The following is a 21,782-nucleotide window of genomic DNA, read 5'->3' on the forward strand; positions in this document are numbered from 1 at the left end:
TTCTAAAAACAAAATGCAGAATTTCAAAACAGCCAATAAATGTAGTTCAAAAAGAAATTCAAAAAGCACACCGATGTGCATTTGTATTTTGTATTTATTAGAGCACAGTAAATAAACATCACTAAATATTAATCAGTGGTGTCCAGAGACCTGCAAAGTCCTTTATAACACAATTTCTTTAAGTCTGGGATGCCTTGGTGATAGCTCCCACAATGTTCGGCCCAAATAGATAAATCATCATCGTGTGGACCCTCCGTCCTCGGTATTAAAAGATTCTTGAGAGACAGATAGCCCAATATAGCATACCTTTGATGGATGAAATAGAAGGCTAGGTAGGGACATTTCAGATTCACACTAGTGAACTTCATCTACAATGCAGATATCTTTAGCAGGCACACTGGCCAAAGAAATTATCTTATGAGGATCAAATCTGGCTACTGTAAAGACCTCTGGACAAAGTGCATTAGCTCACCAGGCTGTATTTCAAAGCAGAGCGAAAGGCTGTAGAGCTGGATCAGTGTCAGTCAAATTTACCTGACTTGTGATAGACTCTTACCCAGATAAAAAGGCTAATCAAAGTACTCTGTCATATGGGAATCTGGAAATTTCCTGATTAGACATTGTTTTAAAAAGGCCTGTAGAGCCAGGGTAGTTACAGCTATTTATGTGTCAGGAATGGGAAAGCTCCTGAAAGACGCTGGCTTAAGAATAACATGACTCAATGTCGTGCACAGTTGTGCATTTTTTTCTCACTGCTAACCCTTATTTGTCTTAACTTATGCCCGAGCAGCATTCAATTCTTGGCCTCTCAGCTATGACTGTCAATTATTTTTGGTACTGTACAAATAAAAGTAGAGTAACTCTTTTGAAAATTTATAATAAGGGCAATGCAGCCTTGAATGGAAGAGGCCTGCACGGAAATTGTATGCCTGTTCCTTGCTGAGAATTACTCAATCTGATTCGGTTCCATTAAAATGTTATCTGTCAGGGTTAGAAATGTACTAGTAAAGCATGTATAAACATATCAGCTCAACTTGGATTTACTGGTAATTTCCCCTTAAAAGGTAATAAAGGCAATAGTAGCCCCGCTGTTAACTCCCCCCTTGCCATCTGTGTGCTTGTACCTATCCAGGAACACAAAGAGGAGTGGGATCTTGTGAGATATAATGACTTCATAATTCTTGGCTAGAGTACCTCGGTGTCAGGGAAGTACTTTTCATGGGAATGCCTCTTCAATGACGGGAAGGTACCTATCACCAGAATGTCTCGTTGTTGGGTCTGTAGCCATCACTGGAATTCTCAGCTGACACGAGTAATCTGTCTTATCATTGAAATGCATTAGTGCCAGGAGTGCCACTGATAGTGGAATGATTCACTGATAGGCGAGTCACTTTCAAAGGTACATGGCCTGTTATGAGAGTGTCACTGGAATGCCTCAGCTGGAGCTTGCGAGTCACTGGAATTCTTCTCTTTTAGGCGCTTGAGATCCTGGAACTCCTAGCTAACTCTTGTGGTTTGCTTTTTTACAGAAATGCCCCACTGTTAGGAGTTATTATCGTTATTCGTCATTTGTATAGCACATAATACCCTGTTGTTACGGCACCGCAGCCCACCCACTCGGTAGTCAGGAAATTAATTTCTAAAAGATTCCAGTTTCCAACACAGATGGAACCTAATTCAGTTTATGGAGATGGTCAGAGAGATGTGCGAGTGTATCTCTGTTGGGGAAACGTGTCAGCCTTAGTGAGATTTGGGTTTGGACGATGAATCAGTGTCCCTAACTTTAGAACGTCTCACCAACAAAAGTTCCCATACATAAGAATGTCCTACTGGAAGGAATGTTCCTGTTACTAGTGCTTGGGCTGACATGAGTGTCTACCTCACTGTGAGCTACGTAACAGAAGCATTCCTATATAAGGACTTGCTTAGTAGCCTCACTTGCACGAGTATCCCTATCCTTCAACCACCTCAAGCGTGTTCCTATCCATCGAACACCTTACTGGCAGGAGCACTCCTATCCCTCAAACACCTCATTGGCAGGAGCACTCCTATCCCTAAACACCTCACTGGCAGGAGCGCTCCTATCCCTAAACACCTCACTGGCAGGAGCGTTCCTATCCCTAAACACTTCACTGGCAGGAGTGTTGCTATCCCTCAAACACCTCACTGGCAGGAGCACTACCATCCCTCAAACACCTCTCTGGCAGGAGCGCTCCTATCCCTAAACACTTCACTGGCAGGAGTGTTGCTATCCCTCAAACACCTCACTGGCAGGAGCACTACCATCCCTCAAACACCTCACTGGCACGAGCGCTCCTATGCCTCAAACACCTCACTGGCAGGAGCGCTCCTATCCCTAAACACCCCACTGGCAGGAGCGTTCCTATCCCTCAAACACCTCATTGGCAGGAGCGCTCCTATCCCTAAACACCTCACTGGCAGGAGCGTTCCTATCCCTCAAACACCTCATTGGCAGGAGCGCTCCTATCCCTAAACACCCCACTGGCAGGAGCGTTCCTATCCCTCAAACACTTCACTGGCAGGAGCGTTCCTATCCCTCAAACACCTCATTGGCAGGAGCGCTCCTATCCCTAAACACCTCACTGGCAGGAGCGTTCCTATCCCTCAAACACCTCATTGGCAGGAGCGCTCCTATCCCTAAACACCCCACTGGCAGGAGCGTTCCTATCCCTCAAACACTTCACTGGCAGGAGCGCTCCTATCCCTAAACACCTCACTGGCAGGAGCGCTCCTATCCCTCGAACACTTTACTGGCAGGAGCACTCCTATCCCTAAACATTTCACTGGCAGGAGCGTTCCTATCCCTAAACACCTCACTGGCAGGAGCGCTCCTATCCCTAAACACTTCACTGGCAGGAGTGTTACTATCCCTCAAACACCTCACTGGCAGGAGCACTCCTATCCCTCAAACACCTCACTGGCAGGAGCGCTCCTATCCCTAAACACCTCACTGGCAGGAGCGCTCCTATCCCTCAGACACCTTACTGGCAGGAGCGCTTCTATCCCTCAAACACTTCACTGGCAGGAGCACTCCTATCCCTCAAACACCTCACTGGCAGGAGCGTTCCTATCCCTCAAACACTTCACTGGCAGGAGCACTCCTATCCCTAAACATTTCACTGGCAGGAGCGTTCCTATCCCTAAACACCTCACTGGCAGGAGCGCTCCTATCCCTAAACACTTCACTGGCAGGAGTGTTGCTATCCCTCAAACACCTCACTGGCAGGAGCACTCCTATCCCTCAAACACCTCACTGGCAGGAGCGCTCCTATCCCTAAACACCTCACTGGCAGGAGCGCTCCTATCCCTCAGACACCTCACTGGCAGGAGCGCTTCTATCCCTCAAACACTTCACTGGCAGGAGCACTCCTATCCCTCAAACACCTCACTGGCAGGAGCGTTCCTATCCCTCAAACACTTCACTGGCAGGAGCACTCCTATCCCTCAAACACCTCACTGGCAGGAGCGTTCCTATCCCTAAACACCTCACTGGCAGGAGCGCTCCTATCCCTAAACACTTCACTGGCAGGAGTGTTGCTATTCCTCAAACACCTCACTGGCAGGAGCGCTACCATCCCTCAAACACCTCACTGGCACGAGCGCTCCTATCCCTAAACACCTCACTGGCAGGCGCGCTCCTATCCTTCAAACACCTCACTGTCAGGAGCGTTCCTATCCCTAAACACCTCACTGGTAGGAGCGCTCCTATCCCTCAAACACTACACTGGCAGGAGCGCTCCTATCCCTCAAACACCTCACTGGCAGAAGCGCTCCTATCCCTAAACACCTCACTGGGCGGAGCGCTCCTATCCCTCAAACACCTCACTGACAGGAGCGCTCCTATCCCTCAAACACCTCACTGGCAGGAGTGCTCCTATCCCTCAAACACCTCACTGGCAGGAGCGCTCATATCCCTCAAACACCTCACTGACAGGAGCGCTCCTATCCCTCAAACACCTCACTGGCAGGAGTGCTCCTATCCCTCAAACACCTCACCGGCAGGAGCGCTCCTATCCCTCAAACACCTCGATAGCAAGAGCGCTCCTATCCCTAAACACCTCACTGGCAGGAGTGCTCCTATCCCTAAACACCTTGCTGGCACGAGCGCTCCTATCCCTCAAACACCTCACTGGCAGGAGCGCTCCTATCCCTCAAACACCTCACTGGCAGGAGTGTTCCTATTCCTCGTACGTCTCATTGGTTGGAGTCTCCCAATCACTCATGTGCCTCACTGGCAGAAGCATCTTTATCCCTCAAAAACCTCACTGGCAAGAGCATTCACATCCTTTAAATGCCACCCTGACAGAAGTGTCTCTTCCTATGCCTCAGTGGCTGGAGTCTTCCAATTCCTTATACTCCTCACTCGCCGTAGTGTCCCAATCCCTAAACGCCTCACTCAGATGATTGTTCACGTTCCTCTTAAGCCTCCCTCAGAGGAGGGTCTCTATTCCTCCTACTCCTCGCTGACTGGAGTCTCTGAATTCCTCCTACACCTCAGAGGCAAGACAGTGACTATTCTTCAGACACTTCCCTGGCCAGTGTGCTAGTTAGAGAAATGGTTTGTTGGCATGATTACTTCTATTGCTGGAATGCCTCCCTGTACTTTCTCTGAACTGCAATTTAGCAAGCTTTAGAATGTCCTTGTGGAGGACAGATGAATGACACCCACGAAATGAAGTTTGGAAACTCCCATGAGCTCATAATAGCTCTTGGGTGCATGTAGAAAGAGTTTATTGCTTTATTGTATCCTTGTGTTGCCATGTATAGGACAAATCTCTTGTAGTCTGGATTTGCTTGCATGGTCGGCTAGATCAGCTGTTAGTCATTGTAAATGTCAACATCCAGGAGTGTTTGGAACTGAAACACATCACTGGCAGGTAGTAAAATCCCTTGCTGGAATGGCTTCTCAACGCACATGCGGCTTGACCTCGAACTCCCTCCCTTTTAAGGAAGCCGCTCATCAAAAACACACCAAATTCACAATGGGCAAATCTCACTCGAGAGAGAATGTTCATTGATTGCCCATTGGCCGAGACGCAGTGGCCATCTTCAGACGAGTTACCCACAGGCCTCGACAGTCTCAAATGCAATTGCCTAAAGCAGTCACTTCTAAACGTTAAGATATCCAAAGGCTAACTTAGTTAAATCCCTTTCAATGATGATGTAAAAAACTATTAACACCCGTGTAAAGAAAAACATTGTTGGCTGTAATGTCATGGTCGGCAATCTCCAAGCCCTGGGGGCATAGTTTCTAATTAATTTGTGTAATTTTAGCCTCCTTCCACACTTATTCGTTCATTACCGCATACCTAACCCTGGTCAGACTGGTCATCTTACAGAATTAAGTACATAAACGTATGTCATCGGCATTTGCAATGACAATAACAAATACCTGCTGTGACATGCTCACGAGCTGTGCCAGCTGTCCATGGCAGCTACTTTACCTTTCTTCACAGACTTCTGTATCACCCTACCTAAATAGGGTGCATGTCCCTAAAGTGGGGGAAGGAGCTGGACAGAACTCACGCCCCTTCAGACGAAAGGCAGATCCCATCATTAGTTCACACAGTTATTGATTTTTGTAGGAAAGTCACATCATTGGAGATAGTGGACCATTGCAGAGTCATCTGTAAACTGTCTATGGGATACTGTTTTTACATATCAATAAGTGGCCTTAGATGAGAGCAATATCCCAAAGGAATGATCCAGATATCTTCTGTGCGTGGGCGCTGTTCCTTTCAATTAATGACATTTCATTTGGATCTATGGATACTCCATGATTTATAATCCATTCAGGATTGTACGTGGCTCGAGTATTTCCACACTACAGGGTAGTAGTAAGTAACAAAAAACGTTATTGTGTAAATAACAATAAAACAGGTAAGAGATAAAAGAGATATAATTATAGTGAACTATCTGGTGCAATCACGTAACCTAAAATGAACTTGGAGATCGCAGACATCATGGATAAAAATTGCTTATAAGAATGGAAAACTTTAAAAATCTGATTTGACACTGTAGTGGCTTTCTAGCTGAGGCTACCAGCAGTTTAAATCGGTGGTGTGCTGTGTTCAGATATTTCATCATTTTCCCATTCGGGTATTGGATTGTTGCAGGCCCTGGTTGCTTCTCTTATTGTTTGTAGTGAAGACTCTCTAAAAGTTGGATACAAATACGTGCTTCGAATTTCACTAAAAGTCAGGACAGACACATAGATTGTGCTCTAAGGATTCATCATAATTGGAGCACACCCTGCAGGAAGGGCTGGGATGGTAGATATTCAAGGAGCCTTCAAATTGCTGCAGGGAGATTTAGAGAAGTCAAGGCTTTTGGAATTTTTGTTTTGTTGTGGCCTCCAAGGGTGAAATCAATGTAGTTAGAGCCAAACTGGCCTTAGTGGGCATTGGGCATTTCCAAGGGAAGCTGGTGGGGTGGGGGGCGGTTTTGTTATAGGGGGCCTGTTTTGCAACGGTGCCTCAATATCGGCCCCCAGTAACAAAAGCAGCAATCCAGCATAACCTGCCCACTCTTGTTTCCAGAGGCTGTGCGGGGGCTGGTGGGACAAAATTGACAGGGCTGCTTTGGGTGCCCAGTCCAGCGCTGAGTGGACTGCCTGGACGAAAAGAATGATACGATCAAATCATCTGTATGTTGGTATCTTGACACCCTGAGCAGGTTGGTTGTCCAGGTTGACTCCTCCAGTCCCGTTCCAATGGTATTTTTAATGTTTAGTTTTGACGTACTCAGCGGGTCTTTGATAGGGGCTGGTTGTGTTCGTGTAGCAGGGCAGTAATGGTTTTCTCTGAGAGTAAGGTGGCTGGCAGAGGGTTGCAGGTCATTTCTTGATGAATCAGCCCACTCATGGAACTTTTGTTGGAAGAGGGTAGAATAGCTCTGTAAAATCCTCCCTAACAGACAACCCCTCTGACTTTGGCTACAGGGCAGGGGGTTCTTGAAGGCCTACAAAATATGGGTTTTGTTTTACGTTAATCACGCGCTCACATCAGACTCTCTCCAGTCACAAGGAGTTGATCATCCAGACCCTGCTAGGTATGGTGAAGTTGTGAATTATAGATATGTAAAGTATTTGCAAAGACTGATCAATCACCGTGTTATTTCACAACATCCTCATGTGATAAAAGAAACGTTTCCTGCCTGGAAGCATGCGACATCATTACAGTCAAGAAGTTCACTAATCAGAGCATGCCACCCAATGGTCTGCCTCTGAGAGAATCTGGATGGACAAGGAACCAAACTCTGTACCACTTCGTTTTCTACTTCTCTTTGGTCTCTCTTTGCCCTACACCTCACCAACTGGAAAATCAAGCGGGTGATTAACAAACATCGAGCACATTGTCCAATATGACAGTCATTCATTTTAAAAGCAACATATAATGTAGGCACGAAATGTAAAGAGTACAATAACAAAACCTGATAGTGTAAAAACGTGCAGGTCCATTTTCACATCTTGAGTTTCTTTAAAGGTATCAGTCTCACATAAGGTCAGAGCTGGTTTTCTTATCAATACCCATCTTATCTATTGCCATAGTGACTAATGCTGGCATAGATTTGGCTGAATCGGATCCAAGGTTGGTCAAGTCAAATGATTCAGATTATTGCATTGTATTGTTCTGTTCTCTTGTGCCAGCACTGGGACACATGCAGGGGGCAACGCATCTTCAGTGTGTGCTTTTCCCTGCGGAGCAGCAGTCTACGGGGTTATGATGTATTGGAGTTCCTCTCTTTAGCCAGACTCCATATGTAGCGCAAAGGAAAATCGGGAAATTCTTTTCCCACGTTTTGTGAAACTTGGGCTCAGGGGTCTGAAGCCAAATGGAGCACAGCTAGAAACGGTCACACCTTACTGCAGGCTCAGAAATGTATCAAGGAAAAGAAATGTAATTGCTGCTTTGCTCTTTCGTCCATTAACTATGAGATAAACTGGGAAAGGGAGTGTTTTCAATTCTCAATCTTTCCTTATGAAAGGCACGTTGGTCTATGTGTGTAATTACAATGGGAATACTACTCTCCTCCTAGTATGCTTTACAAACTTAAATCACTTTTTGGAAAGTGATAGCATGTGTTAATAGTTTCCCAACTCAATAATGCTCATTGTAGCAATGTTAGAACATTTATGGCCTGATTCACAAACCTACATTTTAATGGTAAGTTTACGAGTATGAAGACTCCACAGTTGGTGAAGAGGACTCTGCACATAAAAAGATAGGCATGTCAAACAGCCATTATCACGAAGGACCTGGGTCGGGAACAGCTCACCACCACACAGACATATTCCTCAGTATTACAGGCCATCGCCTGTTCAGCAGTAGTCACATCTTTGTTGGAGAAAGCAAAATTCTCTTGCCCAGGTCAGTACACTACCTCAAACAAGTAATCCTGGACGTGCAAGATCCACTTTTCAATCAGTGATGGAAGTTTGGATTTCAACCTCTGAAACAGGTGTTAAGGGTTGGCAGTCTGAGGAGGTATCGATGAACGTGTCAGCAAGCCCATAATATGGCAATGGCTTACCATCCTATCTGGGAAGACTTCTGTTTGGTGTCTCTGAGTACCCTGCTGGCATAGGCAACAGGGCCCCCAGTTTTGTTGTGCTGCCTTTGCATCAGAATGGCTCAGAGCTCGGCGTGGCTTCTATCAATGACCACTTCTGTTGGCCTGGCAAGGTTGTAATACTTATTGGTGGCCTCTGAGGACAGAGCTGCTTTGGTCCCTTGGAATGTATGCTGTGTGTCTGACTTACATACCGACAGAGAATCTGCCTGAGGAGGTCATGTAGTGGCTTTGTCAATGCCATGAGATTTTCATGAACCTACCACAGTAGATGATCATGCCTAAGAAGTTCCTCAGTTCAGACATGTTGGCCGACAGTCACGCTTCTTGGATATCCTGTACGTTTTGGGGGTTTTGGGAGATGCCTCTATCAGAGAAGCAGTGGCAAAAGAACTCAGTATTGTTCGTAAGAAAAGTACACTTCTCTTGATCCATTCAAATCACTGTGTTCTAAAGTCTCTAGCTGGGCTTGTACCCAGTCATGATGTTGTTCAAAAGATGTGGAAAAAACTAAATTGTCATCACTGACGTTCAAAACACTGCATAAACTGGACATCGTTTCCTGCATGTATTTTTTAACAGTCTAGCCTGCAGTAGCGCCACAGCCCTACGAGCATCAAAACATTTGTGATATGCCATGACTCTTTGCTGAGTTGATCTGCGGTAACCAGACTTCAAGTCAATCTCAGAGAACCACTTGGCTCCATTTATTTTGTTTACTAGGTCCTCAACAGTAGCTGCCAGATGGAGCTCCCTTTTAATGGCTTCGTTTGGCATCACCATGTCAACATAGATCCAGACACACCGTTTTGACTTCTGGGCTGCAAAAATGGGAGTTACCAATGGGGTAGGATTATCAACCTTTTCTATGATTCTGGCTGCTTGCAGTAATTTCTGATAAAATAAGAAACAACCTTGCTATGTCAAAGAGATATTGGTTTGATAGTAAAGTCAATGTTGACTTTGAGATTTTTCACTTTGAGGCATCCAAGCCTTGGATTACCTAAGAGAATTCCTCTAGCATGAGAGCGATGGACTATTGTTGCACTGCAAAAGCAAAGCTGAAGAGCTTCAAAGACTCTGCTGTACTGCAGCTAATTAGCCTCCTACCTTTGGCCTTAGTTACAAAGACGAGAGCTGAGATAGACTTTTTCTGGTGTGTGACTTTGACGGTGAAGATGCCGGCAAGGTTGATTCGAGTGAAGCTGCCGTATACGTAGATATTGGTGGCCATAGGCCCTAAAGCTGATACATGGTGCAGTTTTTTGTAACCCATTATTGACATTAGGGATGGGTGGAACTTGCGTGTTTCACTCTGTGGAATTCCCGGACGTATGTTAAAACTCCAGGAGATCTTGCTGAGGTCTGTCAACAGCCAGAAATATGCAAGTTTCGCTGCTCCTGCTGTCATCTTATGTCAGTAACGCGTGCAGCACGGTAAATTCAGTACAAATGGCACCATGCCATGCGCTAGACCACAAAGACTTTTGAGTTGATTTTGCTATCAGTCAAGTAGAAAATCTACTCAAGTGATGGCAAATCTACTCGAGAAGCAGCCCTTTCACTGCACCTGCCCGCTTTCGAAAATGCTGCTAGGGGATGCCAAATCTTGCTTGCATTTCTGGAGCCTTACGGGAAAAAATCCACCACGCAGCAATTGGTGGAAATTTGCCAGAACTCCGTGTTACAAAAGTAACAGTGTCACCAAATTACACCAATTCTGCAGGCAGAATGAAATAGTCCACCCACCGCTAACCAACATTAGCTATGCTGCAGTATTCAGTGTCAATTAGACAGGTTGTCAGGTGCCCTTGATTTTCCAGTTAACACAGTGCTTGTGATCTCTTTCCAGGGTATGTGAAGCCTCCAATTGCATAAATTAAGCAGACATGTTCTGGATCAGGCAAGACCATTTTGCCAGAGTCTTCTGATAGTGACATTCTACAATTGCCGGTTGATATATATCTCACAGTTTGTTTTTCTTCCCTTTCTGTTTGTTCCATAATTTCCTTAGTTGTAAGTGTGGAAAGACATGGGCCCATAGTTATGAAAAGTTAGCACTGCCTTAGTGTAATTTTTTTTTATGTTGAAGCAGTGCTAACTTAACTTCATATTTATATTTTGACCCTAGACCCTTCTTGTGTCAGAATATATTATGAGTTAGCGTCATTTCTGGGAAACGTCTATCCACCTTCCGTCGAATAGCAACAATGATATGCAAGGTAGGCGTTCCCTTCCTAAAAATGAAGCTAGCCCCCTAGCGCTATATTTACCTCCCGATGCTAAAACGATACGTACCTAGGAGGCAGACCTAGAGAATGACGCTAAGGCCAATTTGCCAATTAGCCAATTAGGTCAAAATTTAACGCCTGGTCAGACCAGGCGTTAAAGTGCTGTTAGGCATATTTCCCTAGGGAAACACCATGGAGTCTACCATGGTGTCACTGTTTTGGGCACAAAGATGCCCACCCCAAGCCCCAGCATCACCACCTCCCATACCACAGGGACACTACAGGTGGAGGGAGCCCGCCCCTGATAAGTAGACATGCTGAACTGTTGTATGCCACTGGGGGCCCCTTACAAGGGGCATCCTGGCTGGCACAGGTTGTGTTGGGGTCGTCCTGGGAGCACTAGTCCCCTGTTGTGGACATTGTGGTTTGGGTAATGTCTCCTGACCATACTTGGATAGGTGTAATTTTTTGGGTGCTTGTGTGACCAAAAACGATGCTAGCCTGACTAGCAGCAGAAATTATGCCGCTAATCAGTCTAATGTCATTTTAGATCCATTAGCACCATTCTTCCTAATGGCTTCCAGCACCATCTAGCATCATTTTCCATGACTTTACCCATTCCTTAGCGCCACTGTGCATTTTTTTTAAATATGGTGCATGGATGGCGCTAAGGAATGGCGTTAGCTTGCATTAATGTTTTTGACGCACAACTGGGCTAGCCCAGTTGTAGTCATTTTCCTTAAATATGGGCCATAATTTGCAAAGTGATTTGCCTTTTGCATGTCGCTGGTGTCCATAGGGCATTGCATTGTCTCAATATCCCACATGGCTTATTTTGGCCTTTATTTGATGGATTTTTGGAGATGATATGAGTTTATTCTCTGATTTCACCTGCCTCATTCATGATCAGTTTGAACACTAGTGATGATTCATTGTGAGCAGGTCTTGAGTCTGCCAGGTCATGAGCATGTTTTAAGGCGAGCATAATAACCAACTGCATCTTAGCAGGCTTTAAATTGTCCTTGTGGAGGATAGGTGGATGGCACCCCAGAATGATCTGGGCACATAACCTCTCTTCCAAGTTTGGAAACTCCCATGGGCTCATTAGGTTCCCTTCCCTTGCGTACTTGTAGAAAGAGTCCACAGCGTTGTTTTAGCCTTGTGTTGCAATGCATAAGACACATCGCTTGTAGTTTGGATTTGCTTGCATGCTGAATTGATAGATCGGCTAGATCAGCTGTTAGTCATTGTAAACGTCAATATCCAGGAGTGTTAGGAACATTTTGTGAACTATTTTTCCCATGGATCATTTTCTTGTGGACTTCAGGTAATTTTTAAACTTGGCTACCCGTGTTTTCCATCTCGCTGCCAACCGGGAAGGTATCAACAGCATGTTGAATGGATTGATGCATTTCACAGGGTTGTGAAACAAGGTGCCCGAGGTAGGAGCTCCAGTGGTGTAACAAAAGCCCCTGCACCCCCGTAGTGCAGGGAGAACGTGAATTCCAGGGGGCCCCCTCTAACACTGTGCATGGGCGACGAGCCCTTGGCTGAGTGCTCCTGACTGGGTCCGGAACGTGGGTGGTCCCCTCCATTTATTTTGCAGCGGGCCCCCCTCAAGATTTGTTATGCCAATGAGGAGCTCTGGTGCTGGAACACAGTGACAGCAACTTGCCGGCACAGTGCTGGTACACATGTTATATTGTCTGTGGTGCAACCTGTGTGCCGCCAGGGAGAGGCCAGAAAGAATAAACAATAGTCACGTTTGCTGTTGGAAAGTCTACCTCCTTAGGGCGAGGCTTGAGGCACTCCTATTTAAATAAAGTGAGATGCCGTAGAAGTACAGTACTCAGTAGGGCTCTGAGGTAGTAGGCAGCATTAGGAGAAGACAGTTGTGGTGTGAGGCATTTTTGCTTAGGAGAGTAGATTGTTTAGCAGGTTCTGTAGAATGCCTATTTGGGCCTGTTTTGGTGTTATGAAGGCTTAGTGTGTGTTACTCTTCCAGTTTTGCTAAAAAATACTTTTCTAAAACTGTTCACAGAGACGGCTTCAGGGGACTATGGCCCTCATTCTGACCTTGGCGGTCGGCGGAGAGGCGGCGGTCGGACCGCGAACAGACCGGCGGTCAGAAAAATGGCATTCTGACCGCGGCGGTCACCGCCGCGATCGACCGCCACTTCCCCACTCCGACCGCCACGGCGGTCATGACCGCCGGGCTGGAGTTTGCGCACTCCGGCCCGGCGGTCGTCCCAAGACCGCCAACGGTATCATGACCCTGCCTACCGCCGCGGTTTCTGGCGGTCGGGAACCGCCATGCGAACCATGGCGGTAAGCACTATCGGGGCCAGGGAATTCCTTCCCTGGCACTGATAGGGGTCTCCCCCACCCCCCACTACCCACCCGAGTCCTCCCCCCACACCCTCCACCCCCCTGCCACCCCCCAGAGGTGGTACGAACCCCCTCCCCACCCCCACCCCTACATGCACATACATGCACCCCGACATGCACACACCCCCAACATGCACATATACACACCCCCTACACACACATACACAACGGGGACACATACCCGCACACATACATGCAGACATGCGCACCTGCCGAACAGCACACATTACCCATAGACACAGCAGCACCCCCCGCCCGCATACACGCACTCACACACCCCCTCTACACACTCACACGCACACCCCCATGCACGCCCACATCACACAACACCCCCCCTCCCCCTCCCCTCACGGACGGTCAACTTACCTTGTGCGTTGGTCCTCCGGGAGGCGACGGGAGCCATGGGGAGGTGACCGCCAACAGAACACCGCCAACAGAAGACCGCCACACAGATATGTGGGTCGTAATTCTGTGGGCGGTGTTCTGCTGGCGTGGCGGTGGAGGTTGACCAGTCTCCACTTTTCCGCCGACCGCCAGTGTGGCTGCTGGCGGTTTCCCGGCGGAACGCTCCCAGCGGTCGGAATGCGCACAGCGGCATACCGCCGCGGTCGGCGGTCTTCACCGCGGCGGTAACTCGGCGGTCTCGCGAAAAGACCGCCAAGGTCAGAATGAGGGCCTATGTCTCTCTAGCTCTCATGCTATTGGCTGTTTGGAGTATTATTCTGATAACTAGTGTGTGTTTCATTACAATGCAGTGGTGTTTCTTATCAGAAACGGTTGCAGCTGGTAGGGACTATTTCATGACCACAGAAGACATCTTGAAACAACGTCGTCCTACATGATATTCAGTTGCATAGTTGAAGCATCATCGTGATAGCTCTGTAGTGCTACTCTGTAATTTTTACAAGTGAAATTCTGTATGGCCTGGTCGTGGGGCTATCCTGCACCATACCCAACACTGATCCTGCTTAAAGTTTCAAAGCAAAGAATAGAAAACCGACCCATCACGTCCAACACTACATAGTAGAGCATACGTTATGGAAATCTGACCATTACATGACTATCAAAGAAGTAGATCATTTTACTTTCATACGTAGAGTGATTTGTACCATACGCATGTTCATTCCATAAAATATACAGATTAAATTACAAAGATATTGACTAATGATACTGTAATTTCTTGATGGAGACCGCAATATGCCCTACCTACAATTTTTTATCTAGCTCGAAATGAAATTAAGTTCGATTTTAGGACTCGTTTTCTTACCCACATTGTGGCTGCTTTAGGTCTAGAGATGTGCCTGCCAGACTCATCTTATCGAGTTCTGCAAATATGGTGATCTGTGCATGTTTTTAATGTTGAGAGTAATTCATACGCAAATCCTCCTGTAGTCGTAGATGACACATGTTGCATTTAAAGCGCCTAGTTAGCAGCATAATCTGCAGTGCACCTTGGGTAGGCACAATCCACCCAAGAAAGTCATGAACTATTTTAATGGACTCTCATCATTGGGTCTCTCATCACAGGAGTCATTAAATACAATCCCAATATAGCACTTAGGCCCAGATTTAAGAGGGCTTAGTGTCTCCTTGCGCCACATTATTATCATTTTTTTCGCTAATGTGGAAGAACGAGGCCAAAATCACTGCACCAGATTTACAAAGGTGCAATGCATGCATTGCACCATTTTGTAATCCCTTGCACCACATTATGCCTGCGCCAGGCATAATGTATGCAAAGGGGGCATTCTCCCATTAGGGGGCCCGAAAAAATCTAAAAGATTTCTTTATGCCATTTTTTGTGGCATTTTTAACACCTGCTCAAAGCAGATGTTTAAAGGGGGTACCCCATTATTTATAATTGGCCCCTAAGTACTGTTCAGGGTTAGCTCCAAAATGTTGGCGTTAACCCTGAACAGTACATCAATAGCGTCAACAATTTTGACGCTATTGCCCCCTACCCTGAACCATGGTGCGCCGTATTTAAATACGGCGCACACATGGTGGCGGTAGAGGGGCGCTAAGGGGTGCAAAACAAAGTGGCGCTGCACTGGGTGCAGCACCACTTTTCTCAAATCTGCCCCTTACTACATTTATAGAGGAATCACTTGCGTGCTACACTGTGGATTGGAGAGTGATTGGTATAGTTCTTGCAATTGTTCTAGAGAAATGGTAACCCCCAGCAGCAATCGTGTGCTCTTACAGGGTTTACATTATAGCAGGGATGACCCAAGAAGCCTTAGTGCATCCATTTAACGCTTACATTTGGGTGACTAAAGCATAATATATCTTCTCCTATAGCACTGGTTGTAGATAGGCCCCAAGTACATTAATGCAGGACCTGATCTTGTTGATTAACAAGTGAGTGTTGGATCGGATGACCCAAGAGGACCTTGTACACTAATCTAAAGATTCCACTTGTTGTAGGGCAGTGGTGACCCAAGGCACTCACATATCATTTGTATAGATAGGACTTTTAGTTGTTTGTAGCATTGATGGAGAGGGTTCTAGTACATCAGCCCACAGCAGGAGGGGAACATGATAAATGTAGTGGCTCTAGAGAATTAATACATAGACTGAACTCTTTCTACGGCAGTACCAACAAACGTGCCCCTGGCACATGACTATGGGGGTCATTCCGACCCTGGCGGTTGACTACCGCCAGGGCCGGGGACCGCGGATGCACCGCCAACAGGCTGGCGGTGCATCCATGGGCATTCTGACCGCGGCGGTACAGCCGCGGTCAGAAACGGGAAACCGGCGGTGTCCCGCCGGTTTCCCGCTGCCCTAGGGAATCCTCCATGGCGGCGCTGCAGGCAGCGCTGCCATGGGGATTCCGACCCCCTTATCGCCAGCCTGGTTCTGGCGGTTTTGACCGCCAGAACCTGGCTGGCAGTAACGGGTGTCGTGGGGCCCCTGGGGGCCCCTGCAGTGCCCATGCCAATGGCATGGGCACTGCAGGGGCCCCCTAACAGGGCCCCACCAAGATTTTCAGTGTCTGCCAAGCAGACACTGAAAATCGCGACGGGTGCAACTGCACCCGTCGCACCCCTTCCACTCCGCCGGCTCCATTTGGAGCCGGCATCCTCATGGAAGGGGGTTTCCCGCTGGGCTGGCGGGCGGCCTTCTGGCGGTCGCCTGCCAGCCCAGCGGGAAACTCAGAATTACCGCGGCGGTCTTTTGACCGCGCAGCGGTATTCTGAGGGCGGGACTTTGGCGGACGGCCTTCGCCGCCCGCCAAAGTCAGAATGACCCCCTATATGGTTTCACTTTCCATATAGCTGGGGTTGAATACGACAAAAAATAGATTTCCCACCCTCTGCATTGTCATATTTCTACTTATTCTCTGAGTTCATCGAACACGGATTTTAGCATCTCAAGAACTCCAAGAAATACATGTAGTACCATTTTTGATTTTATATTGATATAGTTTCAAGTAAAATAAAATGCCAGACCCTTCTGCCGCTACCTCCTTGAAAAGCTAGGTGACCCAAGGTGACTCGCACCTCTATATTAGTATCCTGCAACAGTCGTCCCTCTCTTCGAACATGAGCAGTGTGATCCTCAGTAGGCACCCATCATTCTAATGATTGCTTCCTAAAATGCACACATTTACGCTGAGAATCACGTGTGAGTATTTTGAGTGTGTTTTCAAGTTCTTTAGACATGATCGAAGAAACGCAATTTGCAGGCATGTTAGGGGATCAATATTGGTGCAAAGGCTTCCTCTATGAGGTGCTTCAGCACAACAGCTTTGAGCTACGCATTAATACTGCCTGTACAATCATTTCACTCGTTATTTCCATTTTAACCCCAGCCTATAGCAAGGAGTAGCTAGAAGTGAATGAGTTAACTGTTGCAACGTTTCTGCTGATGTGTGGCGCCACATGAAACACTTTTTTTTGTAACTTTTGATCCATTTAAGTTAGAAATATTATTTTTTTACTTACAAATTAGGAAGCAGATGGTGGAATGGTGAGAAAAGTGTGGTAAATCCATAAGGAGGCACAAGGTGCTGAAACTGAAAAATCACATAATTTAAGTCGCACTGCCCATAACCATATGTATTTTAGCTATTCAGTTAGCTCTCAAATGGTCAGCAGTTACCCACATATAAATTGTAAAAGACACATTTTGGGGTATTAGATACAAAAGTATTCTGCTGCGAGGAGCATCAGGGTGCCTTGACGAAAATATATTTAGTACTGTAGGAGCATCTCATGCGTGAAGTTCTGAGTAGTACTGGGACAATTTTCAGAGTGGGGTGCTGCAATCAGTGTAACTTCAATAAAGTTGTTGGGACTGTGGAAAATCCAAGCCTCACAAAAAAGACAAACAAAGCAAATAAGCCACGCCCATTGAGCAGAAGAGTAGAAAAGGTAATGTAGGTAGTCGGTGGTGCGGTGTAAAGCACGCTGTTGCAAATAAATTAGTAAAGCACGGGTAAGAGCACACTGTCATTTAAAGATGCACATTTTCCAATTAAATGGCCCAAAAAATCACACTAATTGCACTGACATGCCGTTTTACTAATAAAGCTATATAACTTACAAATAATAATGTGTGGAATTCAGGTTTCCTATAATAGTTATCATTTGTACATCACTAAGTGTCTTGATTTGCTTTGGTCCTATAAAAATCTTTGATTGTATCACACAACACAATTACAAAAAAATGTGCTTCATTTTTTATTTTGTTACTGCTGATGTAAGGTGAAATATTTGTACAGTTCATTTTCAGTTATTTCATTTTTGTTATGTAGTCGAAAAAAGCGAACATCCTATAGCCTTTGCTTTCACACTCCCTGTACTGATGCTGTATTGTCAGATAGTTCACTTTAGAAAATCCTCTCACGTTGGAGTCAGAGAAAGAAAAGTAATCACCAGTGTCAGTGTGAAAAGTATAAGCAGCATTTTGACAGAAGAAATAGCCTGGCATCTTACCACTGTTTTTCAAAGTACAGTAAAAGTGACAAGATAAGAACAAAATTTAAAGCATATTGGTTGCTCAGTCACCTTCTAAACCCCAGCTTGGTTACTAAGGAGGTGTTGCAGCCCCCATACTCCTACTTCCCGTGCCTGGAATAGTGGTTACAGAAGAGACCACTTTCAGAAAACCAGATGCAATGAGCAGGGATGAGAACATGTAATAGAACAGACTGGACAGCACACCGTGGCCCTGGCCTTTTCTAGCACACACATTTACAACGTGAGGCACAGGCAAAGAGCACAGGCAGAAGTAAGCAGTTTGTGGGAGAAAACAGATCACAAAAACTTTGCATCAGTAAAGCTCCAATTTGGCACCAACATTTTCTATGTCAGACCCATGCAAAAGCTTTTGCAATGAACTGCAGATACAAAATGTGCATTTTTGCACTGGTTGTTCTTTGCAAATATCATTTTTTTTAAGAGGCTAGTCAGTGGAAAATGGAAATGTCGTTTTTTAACTGGTCTGTCAGTGCAAACAAATGTCGTTACAGAATTGTGATTCAGCATTGCAAACTCGCGCCATCTGGCACCTGGGAATGCATTTATTCACCGGACCACAAACCCCGTCAATCTACAGCTATTTTTCATGAACGTTGATTAAATAGAAACCAACAAATAAACGTACGCTGCAGCCAAACATCATAAAACACTTCAGTTCTTACAGCCCGTAAAATGTGAACACATTCGTACTGCTCACAAGTGTTAAACATCTGAGATGCCCGCATTGCATCTAAACACACAAATTAGGTTATGAACTTTTCTGCAACAAATACAACTGTTCGTCAGATGTGCTCATAATCATCAACTTTTCTTTGAAGAGATCATTGGAGGTTGACATTATTAAAGAAATCCCTGGTCTAATTAACTTAATGATAAACACGAAAGGAAAAAAAAACTGTTAGCGATCTCGTTTCATGCAATAACAAGAGCCCGAAATGTTGTCAGTGCAGTGACTGGCGATGCCGGGTTTCCTTACCTTGCACTTGTGAGGAGGTCCTCGGCTGCACGAGGCAGGTGGGGAGTGAGGCCCCCGAGGCGCGAGCCTGAGATCTAACGTTCTCCAGCACGAGCCCAGTGAAAGGCTCATTAGCGGCAACGCGCTCCTTAATAAGCTTTTCCCAGGAAAATGGGTTTTCCAAAGTGATGAGATTATAAATTCCCCACGCCCACCCTAGCTCCCTCGCTCTCATCCTCTTTCACTCTTCCTCTCTCTTTATCTTTCCCTCTCCTTTATTTCTTTCTCTATTTCTCTCTAGTTTTGTCCCTCTTTTGTCCTTGCTCTTTCTTCTCTCCCATTCTCGTTCTCTCAGGTTATTTCTCTCTGTCTTTCTCTCCCTCCCTCTCTTTCACTGGAACTCTAAATGTGTGTTGTCTTTTTCTTCTTTTGTCTCTGTATCACTCCCTCTCTCGTTCTCTTCTTCTACATGATTTTCTGTTGCTTGTTCTATTAGACTGTCTTCTCCTTTTCCATTTCATATTTCTTTAACTCTCTTACTCTGTTTCTTTGTTTCTCCCTTTCTTACTTTTTTCTCTGTCTTTCCTTGACTCTTTCTTACTTTAATTTGTTTGTGCGCGTTGAGCTACTCCTGTCTAGGTTTCTTCATGACTTCTAGGATTTGTAGACCGGGTTTTGTAATGAGATAAACAAGACTACAAGTCCCATAATTCAAAGGAAAAACCCTGGAGTGGAGCAGCTAGTTACACATTGACTTGGGAGACGTAGCAGGCCTGTACTTTATGATTCAAAACTGTGACTATAGAAGAACACACATCACACCAGGAAGTGCATTAACCACTAGTCTTATCATACTGTTACTATCGTATGAAATTTGCTGCAAAGGTCTCTGCAGCAGGTGACTTAATGCCATAAGATATTATAAAACGCAACCTATTTTCCAGTTTCTGTTTTTATCTTTTCTTCATTCATTTTTCATGTTCGCACCTGCGAGCAGACACGCACACAACACACTCACCCGCGTACAAACATACAAAAGTGAACAATTCAGCAAAATAATGAGAGCTGGCTGGCTCAGCTCTAATGGGCAGTTTTATTGAAAAGTGTCCCAGCGCGGTGCTGTGCCAAAATTGGCAGTGCTGCGCTGCGTCACTTTAGAAACGCAGGGATGCACCGTATTTAAGTGAATACGGTGCACCTCTGCGTTTCCCTCTGCGCTGGTGCTAAATTTAGCTGCCAGCACCAACACAGGCATCCTTGCACCATCGTCCAAAGGATGTCTGCTTTGAGGGGTGTGATTGTTTATGTGCGGGAAGGTGTCCCTTCCCACACATAAACAATCACTAATGGCGCTTTGGCACTTCTGTGTGTGCTTCACAATGCAGCACACAGAGAAGTGCCAAAGCTCATATCCAAATGATCGTTTATGTGCAGGAAGGGACACCTTCCGGCACATAAACAATCATTTCTTGCATTTTGCTTTTACTATGCGTGCAGCAGAATGTAGCACACATAGAAAAAGCAAAAAACGAGGAGGAATAAAAGTATTCCTCCTCGGTGGCCCTTGGGGGTGGCTTTAGAATTTGGCACTACCTCAGGTTTACGTGATTTCATAAATTTGAGGCAGCGTCAAAATGCAATGGGTGTTGCTGTGGCACGCCCACAGCAACACCCATTGCACGCCCGTTACACGCACAGTGCTGCGTGGGAAAGGGGCCGTATTTACAGGGTGGCGTTAAGCCACAAAAAGTGGCTTAATGCCACCTTGTAAATATGGTGCTGTGCCTAGGGCCACAGGAGCGTCACAAAAAGTGACGCTCCTGTGGCACTAGGGCTGTGTAAATATGGCTCTAAGAGTCTAAGAAAGAGCAAAGGCAGCAAATGATATAGCACACACAAAAATATACAAATGTGATAAACACTGTTCGAAATGTAAAAAAACAGTCTATCTCTTTAGAGATGCTTTTCAGCCTTATACCATACCACTGCGCTCTTTATGGAAGGTTAGATGCTATTCCTCCACAAATTAAAGCTTTCTGTACCAGAGGACGTGGCTGGCTCTGGCCTCTGCAGTTGTGAATTCCATTGCACTGTTTGTAAGATCCCACCTCAAATATTGAACGGGTGCATCTTTGAGACTGTAATTGCATACTGCCTGGCGCACACACATTCAAAACTTCAAAAGCTGACGGCACCTGTCCATCTTTCTAGCTCATAGCTTCTTAGGTTGTGGCTGAGCTGCTCCAAATAGCAATGACCTACTAGGTAACAGCCACTTCTCAATATGTGGAAAACCATAGACTCAACACAAACCACAAATGTTTGTGTCACAGCAGCAGGACTTTCAGGGTGCAGATGTAAAACATCACCTGAGGATGGAGTCAGATCCCACATATTTACTAAGACAACCATCTATAGCGTCCACACAGTGTGTTGAGCAACCGTTCCAGAGATCTGTCTGTGACCTACTTGTCAGATATGTCACAAACATACATATTCTGCAAGCGAAGAGAGATTGTACTAGTGTACCTTGCTGGATCTGTTCTGCAGGAAATGGAAGATTTCACTTGCTGCATTCTGTGAGGCAGGGAAGCTTGCTTTGCTGCAGCCATGCTGTACCTCTTCTCT

At 45.9% G+C, this 21,782-nt stretch overlaps 1 protein-coding gene across 1 annotated transcript in view; it reads right to left on the reverse strand.

The window, feature by feature from the left end:
• MMEL1 (membrane metalloendopeptidase like 1) overlaps nucleotides 1-19,308 on the reverse strand; it is an 892,805-nt gene extending 873,497 nt beyond the window's left edge. Inside the window, exon 1 of the mRNA XM_069239922.1 lies at nucleotides 19,176-19,308. The gene's annotated coding sequence lies outside the window, so the exon portion shown is untranslated. The remainder of the gene's footprint in view (nucleotides 1-19,175) is intronic.
• Nucleotides 19,309-21,782: the final 2,474 nt, after the last annotated feature.

Source organism: Pleurodeles waltl, chromosome 6 (assembly GCF_031143425.1).
Source record: "Pleurodeles waltl isolate 20211129_DDA chromosome 6, aPleWal1.hap1.20221129, whole genome shotgun sequence".
Classification (NCBI taxonomy): Eukaryota; Metazoa; Chordata; class Amphibia; order Caudata; family Salamandridae; genus Pleurodeles; species Pleurodeles waltl.